Here is a 9,035-nt window from a genome sequence, read left to right on the forward strand (position 1 = left end):
TTTTTTTTTTCTCCCCGGAACCAGGGATTGAACTCAGGTCCTTGCACTTGCCAGGCAAGTGCTTATTCCACTGAGCTATCTCCCCGGCCCCCAGAGAGAGATTTTAAGACCTTTTTAAAACTTTATACTGTTGTACCAAAATCATGTAAACCTGTCCTCTACTGATAAACATTTATTTTCATTCTTTTGCTATGATACACAATACTGCAATAAGTAACCTTATTTATAATTTTTTCAAAAATACATATACAATTTAAGGATAAATGGTCTGAAATGGAATTTCTGGGTTTAGAATTTGAGTATTCTAAACAGCAAAAGAACATAATGATGTAAAAAATAAAATCTGGCCTCGTTAATAAATGCTGCTGGAAAAACTGGCTTTCCACAGGCCAAAAGCTAAAATTAGACTCATGTTTATCAATATGCACTCAACTGCTGTCAAAATAGATCAAAGATTTAAATATTAAAACTGAAACACTAAATCTTCTGGAGGAAAACATACATATAAATGTTAAAGAACCAGAGGTAGGTAGAGAGTTCATGAACAAAAAAACCAAAGAATCAACAACTAGGATCTCATCTTTTTGAAAAGTTTCTGCATGTCAAAAGAAATCATTGGAATGGGTGATAACTCTTGGCAAGTGCTAGATCTTTTTTTTTTTTTTTTTAACATTTATTTATTTGTGTGTGTGTGTGGCCAGCTCAGCCCACCTAGGGGTGGGGCTGGCTGGCATGTGGTGCTGGGGGATTGAACCGCAGTCCCTGTGCTTTGCCAAGCTTGTTCCAAATAGGTGCTTTAGACCACTGAGCCATCTCACCAGCCCCAGGTGCTAGGTCTTGAAAGAAATCATCAACAGAGTAAAATGAAAAGCCACAAGTTGGAAAAAAATTATAGCCAACTGTCCCTCTGAAAAAGGTCTTCTATCTAGAACATATAAAGAATTTTTAAAAATCAGGACCCCAAAATTCAAAGAGCCAATCAAAAATTGAACATCCTTCATGAATATGCACTTTTCAGAGGAAGAAATACAAGTGGCAAATAAAAAAGATTCAACATCATTGGTCATTCAAAAATGCAAATTAAAACAACAATGAGATTCCATCTCACCCCAGAAAAAAAAAGGTTACCATCAAGAAGCCAACCATTAACAAATGCTGAAGGGGCTAGAGGGAAAAAGGAACGCTTCTCTACTGTTGGTGGGAATGTAGACTGGTGCAACCACTATGGAAATCAGTGTGGAAATTTCTCAAAAAGCTAGGACTGGAGGTCCCATTCAACCCAGCTATTCTCCTCCTGGATATTTTTCCAGAAGAACTGAAAACAGCATACCACAGTGATATGTGCACCCATGTTTATAGCAGTATAATTTGTCATAGCTAAATCTTGGCAACACAAATGTTCACAGAGGAATGAAAAAAGAAAATGTGGTATTTTTACACAATGGAGTATTACTCAGGTATAAATAAAGATAAATTTGAGACTTTTATGGTTAAACGGATTCAACTAGAGACCATACTCTTAAATGAAATAAATCACGCTGGCACATGCAAATATTATACTATCTCATTAGTGTAAGAACCTGAAAAAGTAAATAAAATCTGAAAGATACAATAGAGACTGTGAAAGGAAAAGAATCTGTTCAAAGGGAAGAAAAATCAGACAAGGAAAAGACAGGAGAGACGGAGTGGGGAGATAGTTATGTACATATGCTGGACAGCATGGATAATTGTACTGCTGGTGTGTTTGTTTGTTTATTTATTACAGAGTCTTGCTACATAGCTCCTACTCACAGTGAGTGATTCTCCTATCTCAGCTTCCCCAGTGCTGGCATTATAGATGGGCACCACCACACCCAGACACAGTCAGTGGTTCAGCCTGCCCAAAGGTAGGGCTGGCGCGGCATGTGGCATTGGGGATCAAACCTAGTCCCTGTGTTTGCCTAAGCAGGTGCTTAGTCTGCTGAGTTATCTCACCAGACTGCAATTCTATTTCTTGGTATATCCCCAAAACAACTGTGAGTAGAATCCTAAAGATATATTTGTGTACCTAGCTTTATTCACAATAGCCAAGAGGTTGAAATCACCCATGTCCTCTGAGATGAATAGGTCAACAAAACATGCTGTACATACAATGAAATATTATGAACTCTTATAAGGAGGATTTTCTTTTCTTTTTTTTAACCGCCTGGCACTAGGGAATGAACTTGGGACCTTGCACCTGCCAGGCAGGTACTTATGCTGCTGAGCCATATTCCCAGCCCAAAAGAGAATTCTGACAAATGCTACAATATGGATAAACTTGTAGCTGTTATGGTAAATGGGTCAGTCACAAAAAGTCAACTATTGGGCTGGGGAGATAGCTTGGTGGTGTAAGTGCCTGCCTGGCAAGTGCAAGGACCCAGGTTAGGGATCCCCGGTGCCACATGCCATGCCAGCCCCAGAACTGCATTGATCTGGCCATCAAAACCAGGCATGGTGGCACATATCTGTAATCCTAGTGCTAGGGTGGCTGAAACAGTAGGGTCACTATGAGTCCAATCTGTGAAGCGAGACCCTGTACCAAATAAATAAATAAATAAATAAATAACAATACAAAATGATAATAAAAAGCATTAGAAATGACACAGAATTTCACTAAAAATAATACAATGTTTATTGCTATGGCATAATGTTGTCTTCAAATTAGTTATATTGATTACCAGATATATGTGTGCAAAATTGGGGGAAAAAGTTATAAGAAATTAAAAAGAAGTATGCAATGTGTAAATTATTGAAACTGTCCTACCAATTTGATTTGAAACTGTCTCATTGCTATTTATCAATAAAATTATGGGAAAAAAAACCCAAATAGTTAGGCCAGATATACAGTTACTTCTCTTAGTTCAGTGAGAGGAAAGATTTGTACTAATAGTGTTTGGACAGGCTAACATGTCTGCATCTTGAACTATGAATAACTACTATGAAGACAATACGCATTAATTATTCTTTTTTTTTTTTTTTGGCAGAACCGGGGATTGAACTCAGACCCTTGCGATTGCCAGGGAAGCGCTTATTCCACTGAGCCATCTCTCCAGCCCCAATATGCATTAATTATTGTAACTGTCGTGCTAACCTGTTTTGAAACTGTCTCATGGCTATTTCTCAATAAAATGAATTTTAAAAAAATAAAAGAAAAAGAAGAAAAGAAAACTAAGCACTAAACTGCTACTTTCAATAGGCCAGTAGAGGCTGAGAGATAGCTCAATGGTCTAAGTGCCTGCCTAGCAAGCACAAGGTCCCAAGTTTGATCCCTGGTATTGAATGCCATGCCATGCCATGCTCACCCAGAACCCCAGGTGCCATCCTGGCCCCAAAACCAGGCATGGTGGTACATGCCTATAATCCCAGTGCTGGGGAGGGTGAGACAGGAGGATCACTAGGAGTCACAGCTGTGTAGCAAGACTCTGTACCAAATAAATAAAGATCTTTTAAAAAACATTTTTTAAAAAACTAACTATTATATGATTCCACTTATATGACATATTTAGGTTAGTGAAATTCACAAAGATAGATAACAGGAAGGTTGCTAGGGCCTGGGAGGGGAGGATGGCAAGTTGCCATTTAATGGATACAGTTTCAGTGTGTGAAGGTGAAAACAGTTCTGGAGACTGGGTGTACAAACATGTAAGCTACAAAATACTGAACTATTTACATTTATAAATGATTAATGTGGTAAATGTATGCTATATATATTTTTCATCACAGTAAGAGTTTTTAAAAATTATTTCTTCAACTAGTATATATAGAACATGTAGCTATTTTTTGCTAAAAAATAGAAATTCAGAAATAATTAGAAATAGATTTGATGAACAGGGGTTAAAAAATTGTATACTGAAACTACAAAACATTGTGGAAAGAAATGAAAGAAGATGAAATCAAATGTCAAAAAATAGACAAATGTTCACAGATTAGAAGACTAGTGTGAAGATGGAAACAGTTGCCAAGTTGTCTATCAAATTCCAGCTATCTTTTTGGAGATATGAAAAGCTGATCTTAAAATTTACATGTGAAAATGCAAGGGCCCAAGAATAGTCTTAACAATCTTTAAAAAGAACAAAGCTGGAGAATTCACCCTTCTCATTTGTAAAACCTATTGCAAAACAATAGTAATCAAGATAGTGTGACCCTGACATATAGATATTAATAATCAATGGAACATAATGCAAACTTCAAAAATAAACCCTCCCTTATATAGTTAATTGTTTTATGAGTGTTATGAAAATCAAACAAAAGAATTAAGGTGAAATTCTTACCTCACATTATATATAAAATTAACTCAAAACAGATCACAGACCTAAATGTAAGAGCTAAAACTATAAAAGCCTAAAAAGAAAACAGCACTAAATCTTAATGTGAATTAGGAAATGTTTATTTATGACTTCAAAAACACAAAGTACAAAAGAAAAAAACCCCTGAATTTTATCAAAATTTTAAAAGTTTTGTACTTCAAAGAATACCACCAAAATAGGACGAAGATACTTTCCAAGCATATGCCTGGCACATATCCAGGAGTCAAGAAGAACTTTTGTAAGAGTAAGGCAAAAATAGGCAGACGAGGCATGTTGGTGTATACCTTTAGTCCCAACATTCAGGAGACAGGCAGGAGAACCACTGTGAGTTTGAGGCCAATCTGAGCTATACAGTGAGTTCAAGACCAGCCTGAGCTACAGAGGGAGACCCGGCCACAAAAAAGCCCAAATGAATACAATATAATACAATACAAAACAAAATGGACAGTTTGAAAATATGTTTTGAAAATATACAATGTCCAATGAGTACGAGATGCTCAATACTTGTGTTAAGTCAACTTCCTGTTAATATAACAAAAACCCTCAATAATGCTCCCTTTGGTAGCACGTATACTAAAATTGGAATGATACAGAGAATATTAGCATAGCCCCTGGGAAAGGATGATATGCAATTTGTGGAGCATTCCATATTAAAAACAAAACAAAAGAAAAACAGTAAAAAAAAAGTTGATTTTGGCTTACAGAAAGTACATTTGGAAAATTATTAATTACTGAATCCACACCAAAATATGCGAAGGTATAATTCTAGTAATTAATTTTTTTTCTCTAAATTCAGAAATTTTCAGGTTCAAAAATAGGAGCAAAGAAGAAGGAACTGTCAGACATGACACTTGGGAGACTGAGGCAGGAGGATCACTTTGAGTTGGAGAACACTCTGGGCCACAAACTGAGTTCATGTCTGAAACTGCATAGTAAGATCCTGTCCTAAAAATTATGGGGAAAAAAAAAAAAAGAAGATCCTGTCCTGAAAAGAAAGAGGAGAAAAATGAGGAGGAGGAAGAAGAAGAGAAAGAAGAGAAAGAGGAGGAAGAGGAGGAAGAGGAGGAGATAATGGTTATATCCTATGTGCAGAGTTGGTGCATGTATGAACAAATCCTGGTTACTTCTTTTCATCCTCTTCCCCTCCTCTTCCTCTGTCTCTTGAACCCCTTTCCCTCTTGAGAAAGATCTCCCTAAGCCCTATTTTCTACTTTATTTTCTAATTTACTTTGTTCTTTTAAAAAAACTTTTTTTTTTTTTTTCCAGTCCTGGGGATTGAACCCATGGCCTCCCATAGAGTAATGTAACTGTTAACATTAAGTTACATCCCTAGCTCTTTATACACATTTTTTACTTTGAGAAAGGGTATTCTCTTATTGCAATTCTCTTATTGCTCAGGAACTCATGATCCTCCTGCCTCAACTTCCCAAGTAGTTGGTATTATCATTATGCATCACCACACAAAGCTAACATGCTAAAAGAAACAATTAGACAAGCATTTATAATAATATTTTGCAGTTGTCAGTGCATTCTGAAAGTTGTATCTGTTCAACTATTGTCTAACATTTTAAAGACTGTTGCTACCAACCATGGGTAGTTTCATCTTGACTAAATGTTACTTCAAGTGTTTCTGTGTATTTGTGATTTCAGTATATTTCCATCTAAAGCTACAAAGTACTGATTACATGTTTTGTAGACAGTATCCATGGAAATGAATATAGTTAAGGCAGGAAGAAGGGAACAGTTATGGAATTAGAAGTCCTATAAGGCAAGACTGTAGTTGTTCAAATAAAAACATAAGAATTAATTTTTGATTTACACCCAATTTTATCTAGTATTTTAAAAGGTACTTTTTTGAAAACATTGCTCCAATACACTATATGTGCTTGGGGATTGGATTTTATATGTAAAAGGCTTCCACTTAGCTTGCCACTGAAGTAAAGTTTGTCAACAGGCTTTACATGGGACCAAACCGCATGCCTAAGCAGGCACTTTTAGAATGCTGAGCTATCTGGCTGACCCTTGTTCATTAGGAAAATAATATAAATTATTTTTAAAAAATCAACATTGCTGAGCATGGTGGCACATGCCTGTAATCCAGAACTTGGGAGGCTGAGACAGGAGAATGGCAGCAACTTTGAGGCCAGCCTGGCCTGCATAATGAGTTCAAGACCGGCCTGACATATGAGACCTTGTCTCAAAAGTAAAAACAAAATGGATTACTATTTGAGAGGAAAGGAGCAAAGTAGATAGGTGGATATGGGTTTGAATTGGCAGTCAATAGTCCAGAACTGGAAAAATTTTAGAATGAAAATTATCTAATCAACACTAATAATGTATAAATAGAATCTTGTTAATACTACCTTACAGAATTATTTTCCTAAAGTATACATATGTCTATTTTTATTTCTTCTAAATTAACACTTTTAGTAAGTATAAAGACAATAAAGTTTGTCTCTTGAAGTAATAATCAAAACTTTTTCTCTTTTTTTTTTTGGTGGAATGGGGGATTGAACTCAGACCCTTGCGCTTGTCAGGGAAACGTTTATTCCACTGGGCCACCTCCGCAGCCCTAACCAAGGACTTTTAGCTATCCTTATTTGTCATTTGTCTGTTTGGTCACTTTAATGCTGCTGTAGAAGCAGTAAAAACTGAAAAAGCATTATAAATTATTTTTTTTTAATGTATTTTATTTATTTATTTATTTTGTGTGTTTGGCCAGCTCAGCCCACTAGGGGGCGAGGCTGGCTGGCATGTGGTGCTGGGGGATTGAACCGTGGTCCCTGTGCTTTGCTTAGCTTAGCTTGTTCTAAGTAGGTGCTTTAGATCACTGAGTCATCTCACCAGCCCAAGCATTATAAATTCAACATACCTCAGAATCTATCTGTGGCCCTGTGCCAGTGTCAGCTTATTTGGATGTAGTCTTGCTTCCCTAGCTTGGTGTGAAATAAAGACATTTGCTGCCAGGCACTGGAAATTTAAATTTCTAATCTTAATCACACAGAATAAATTAGAATATGATTCCTTAAACCTACTTTTAGAGGGAATGTAATCTTTACTTCTCATTAACTTTATTCAGCCATCAAATAAATGAACAGCATAAACAAAAGAAATGCAAGTACTCTACATTTTATCCTGACTTTCACTCAAGAACTTCCAATACTAGCTGAGCATGGTGGCATACCTGTAATACCAACACTTGGGAGGCTGAGGCAGGAGAATCGTTTTGAGTTGGAGAACAGCCTGAGCTACAAAGTGAGCTCAAAGCCAAACTAAATTTTACAGCAAAATCCCGTCTCAAAAAGATTGAAAAAGAAAAAAAAACCTCCCAATACTAAACAGAATTAATTAGTTTATTTAATTAAACACACATACACACTTGATTTTCTACTGACTCAATTATCTATTTTATACTTAGGTTAAATGTAGCAATTACAAAAATCTCATAAAACTGTTCTAATGTGTCTAAATTTTGCAGTAATTATACATTTATTTTATTTCTCTTTACAGACTGTTTTATTAGAGCAAAATTTCAACAACAAGTGGATTTTACTTACAGAATTCAATGTGTACATAGACAGTCTTACCCACTTAGACCCAAAGGAGAAAAACCATTAAGTCTGTTTATATATTATCCCATGCTCAGTTTACATACAAAAAGTTTTTCACATTCATAAAAATCCTAATATTATAAATGACAAACCCTCCCTTCCCCACCCCTCAAATACACAAGGATCTTCACAAATGTACAATTTAAATTGGTTTAATCTTGGACTGCAATCCAATGAGACTGAAAACTAAACATTTCCAGTCTTGTACCAAATAATAAAATACTAGAAGGCCTTTGGGATCTTTTGATTGATTTACATCAATAAGAGAACCTACCTTTGATGTGGTAAAAGAAATATGTTCACCTCCAATTACAATTTCAAGCTCCTGTCAGCCAACCCGGTCAGGTGCTGGCCACAAAGCATCGTCTTCTTTTTTAATTTCACTGTCATCAATAATTCCCTTCAGTTCTTCCATTACACTTTTGTGGATATATGGCTCTTTTCTGATCATAACATTGTTTTTGTAATTCCTAAGCTTCCCATCTGGCTGAAACTCAAACTTTAGAAACTCGTGTCTGAACTTTCCCTTGTGCTCTACATAGTAGCACAGGTAGAAATCACTAGCCATAGACATTTTCGCTCCTGGAAAGTGCCTAAAGCCTAGCCAATGTGCCACCAGATGTTTGAAAGTGATATATAAAGTTATTTTAAATACTGAATTTATAAGCCTATCTTAAATGTCTAAGTAACATATTATAGATGTAAATTTATTAAAGATTTATTTCCTTTTTAAACAGAGTAGGTACTAAAGATTCATTATTTGAAGAGACTTAACAATAATGTAGTTCACGTTCCTAAAGTGTCAAACCTTCTGGTTTTAGGTGGTGCCAGGACCTGTATTAGTGAAAATTTTTTTCTTTCTTATTTGATTTATTTATTTATTTCCCAAAACTGGGGATTGAACTCAGGCCCTTGCACTTGCCAGGCAAGCGCTTATGCTACTGAGCCATCTCCCCGGCTCCTCTTATTTGATTATTGAGAGAGGAAAATCTCAACACAAGAAGCAAAGTTCAGATATTTTGGCAAACAACAAATCTAGTTATTTTTTATACTTTTGTTTTCATCTATTTGTTTTTATTTTATTTATTTATTTTTT

General features: G+C 35.7%; 1 protein-coding gene, 1 non-coding gene and 1 pseudogene across 2 annotated transcripts in view; 1 reads left to right on the top strand and 2 right to left on the bottom strand.

The window, feature by feature from the left end:
• Window positions 1-9,035, bottom strand: part of Bmpr2 (bone morphogenetic protein receptor type 2) — a 221,587-nt gene that overhangs the window by 77,765 nt on the left and 134,787 nt on the right. The gene's annotated exons all lie outside the window — the stretch shown is intronic.
• Window positions 4,878-4,983, top strand: LOC111815461. The gene has a single exon (XR_002820148.1). It is a non-coding gene; the product is annotated as a U6 spliceosomal RNA (small nuclear RNA).
• LOC101578187 lies at window positions 8,047-8,802 on the bottom strand (annotated as a pseudogene).

The sequence above is a fragment of the Octodon degus genome, unplaced genomic scaffold, assembly GCF_000260255.1.
Source record: "Octodon degus isolate 3935 unplaced genomic scaffold, OctDeg1.0 scaffold00016, whole genome shotgun sequence".
Lineage (NCBI taxonomy): Eukaryota > Metazoa > Chordata > Mammalia > Rodentia > Octodontidae > Octodon > Octodon degus.